General features: G+C 39.7%; 1 long non-coding RNA gene across 2 annotated transcripts in view; it reads left to right on the top strand.

The window, feature by feature from the left end:
• LOC109377234 (uncharacterized) overlaps nt 1–2,380 on the top strand; it is a 40,475-nt gene extending 38,095 nt beyond the window's left edge. For both annotated transcript variants that reach the window (XR_002122839.1, XR_002122840.1), the window contains exon 3: nt 2,249–2,380. This is a non-coding gene — a long non-coding RNA (uncharacterized LOC109377234). The remainder of the gene's footprint in view (nt 1–2,248) is intronic.
• The last annotated feature ends 219 nt before the right edge of the window (nt 2,381–2,599 follow it).

Here is a 2,599-nt window from a genome sequence, read left to right as displayed (position 1 = left end):
TTTTTTGGTGTTGAGTTGCATGAGCATTTTATATATTTGGGATATTAATCCCTTATCTGATATATCATTATCAAATATCTTCTCCCATTCAGTAGGCTTTCAAGGAATTTTTAAATTTCTTCCTTGTTCTCATTGTTGACCCATTTAGTAGCGTGTTACTTAGCTCCCATGCATTTGAGTGTTTTTCAGTTTTCTTCTTGTAATTCATTTCTAGTTCCATACCAGAGAACATGCTTCCTACGATTTCAGTCTTCTTATATCTATGGAGAGTTGTTTGATGCCTATCCTGGAAAGGGTTCCATGTGCCCATGAAAAGAATGCATGTTCTTCTGCTTTGGGGTGATATGATCTAAAAATATCAATGAAAGACATTGAAGTCCATTGTTTCTTGGTTAATTTTCTGTCTGGATGATGTATTTCTTGATGTCAATTGCATGTTGTAGTCCCATACTATTACCGTCAATGTCTCCCTTTATGTCTCTCAATATTTTTTTAGTATTTAATTGCTCCTATGTGGGCCATGTAAATGATTACAAGAGTTACATCCTCCTGCTGGATTAATATTTTTATATTATGGCATGTTTTTCTTTGACTTTTGTTATATCTTTTGTTTTAAAGTTTATTTTGTGTGATATCAGTATTATTTCCCCAGCTTTTTTCTTCCACATTTTTATTTGCATGTAGTAACTTTTTCTATCCCTTTACTTTCAGTCCTTGTGTGTCTTTTGATATGGAGTGTCTCTTGTAGGCAGCATATGTATAGTTTTTGGTTTTTATTTTATCTATTCTGCCATGCCACTTTTTTTCTTGTTAATACAACTTTTAATAATCTGTTTGATCATAAAATGCTCACCATGAGGACTTGTTTGCATGGCCTTGTTAGCATGACTAAGGCATGGGGATCACATGCCACTCTCTAAGAGGGAGCGATCTTTGTCAGGGCAGTAAGGTCCCCAGACCCTCCTGTTAAACACAGGGTGCAGCTGAGATTACAGAAAAGAAACATTACAAGGGTCAGACCATGATGTGTCTCATTTGTAGTGGATGTATATTTACTTGGTGACTTTAAGAAACCAGATGGCAAATGTCGATCAAATAAAAAACTTTCAAAGCAAGTGAAGAGGAAACCTGTGGAAATGCATGCATTTGTTCTGGAGGCAGTCTCTTGAGCTTACTTACGTTTGCAATGATAAAACTCTTGTTCCCAGGAAGAAACTGCTGCTGAGATAAAGGCCATTACAATACAGTTTATAACCGATGCTGTTATTTGTAAGTGCTCTCTTGGGTCAAATATCAGTTGGTAAGAAATTTTCACTCAACACACTCCCTATAAAACCTTTACATCAGTTAATTCTGAGCTAAGAGAGAAGATGTCAAACGTGTCACTAGGTACTTCCAAAATGCTGGCACTAACTCGCTAACTTTCTTTCTCACCTTTTCTTTAGAGTGGCACAATCCCCATCCCATTACCGAAAGAGACAACAGAGGTGCAGAGAAGCTAAGTGTTTGTTATAAGGCCACACACTTAACAAGTAGACTGTGAGCTTAATTCCCTGTAGGATGATTACCAAGATCTAACGATCCTTATACCCTACTCTAAATGTGAAGACCCTGCATTGCTAGGAAACACCTGAATCTTCCCAACGTTCTAAGTTAGGCTACCGTATTTGCCGGCGTATAAGACGATTTTTTGGCCCTGAAAAATATGCCTCCAAGTGGGGGGTCGTCTTATATGCCAGGTACACTTCAGATAGACTGCCCATAGTGCTTGCCCCGTGCCATAGTGGCCTCCCGATGCCCGCCCACTTCATTCCACATACCGTTCAGGCATCAGCAGCGCTGCTGGGTGTATGCTCGGCTGTTATGCGATTTTGCTGTTATGCGATTTTACCACACTCGCAAAATCACACACAGCCGACCATACACCCAGTATGATAGCGCAAAATCACGAATCGCGATTTATGTATATGTTTGATTACATACAGCCTTGTGACAGTTTTCCTGCATGTCATAAGCATTTGAATATAAATATAAATGTTGAAATCAAGTCTGATATTGTTTTACCTTTTATTTGGTGTGTGGAAGGTGTGCGGAAGAGAGGGTAGTCTTATACGGCGAGTATATAACAAACTCTGTATTTTGAGTGGAAATGTTAGGGGGTCGTCTTATACGCCCAGTCGTCTTATACGCCGGCAAATACGGTAGTTGAAATCCAAATATCCAGAAGGCCTTTATTATTCACTTTCAGGTCAATTGCATGCATATCAAGGGGGAAAACAGGATGTGGCTATGTGCAAGAGGATGCAATTCCCAGGGCTGCCAGCAGAAGAAGGCAGAGTGTACACAGGGGTCTGCTCTTTCCACCTCACCTGCTCTTTTCCACAAGGTAATAAACAATTTTGTCTAGGACTGCCCACAGTTGTTTGATGGTGAATGGGGACAGGTTGGGTAGCTTCAACAGCTCTACACATTCTCTTGAGGCCCTGGACATGGTTTCACCTTTAAGGCCAGTAAAGGAGAAAAGATATTCGCAAAAGAGGAAATTCAGCAGGATCAATATGCAAATGAGGAAACATTCAACCTCTCTAGGAAATGAAGA

The sequence above is a fragment of the Hipposideros armiger genome, unplaced genomic scaffold, assembly GCF_001890085.2.
Source record: "Hipposideros armiger isolate ML-2016 unplaced genomic scaffold, ASM189008v1 scaffold_1330, whole genome shotgun sequence".
Taxonomy (NCBI): Eukaryota; Metazoa; Chordata; class Mammalia; order Chiroptera; family Hipposideridae; genus Hipposideros; species Hipposideros armiger.
This window is presented reverse-complemented; position numbering and strand designations above follow the sequence as displayed.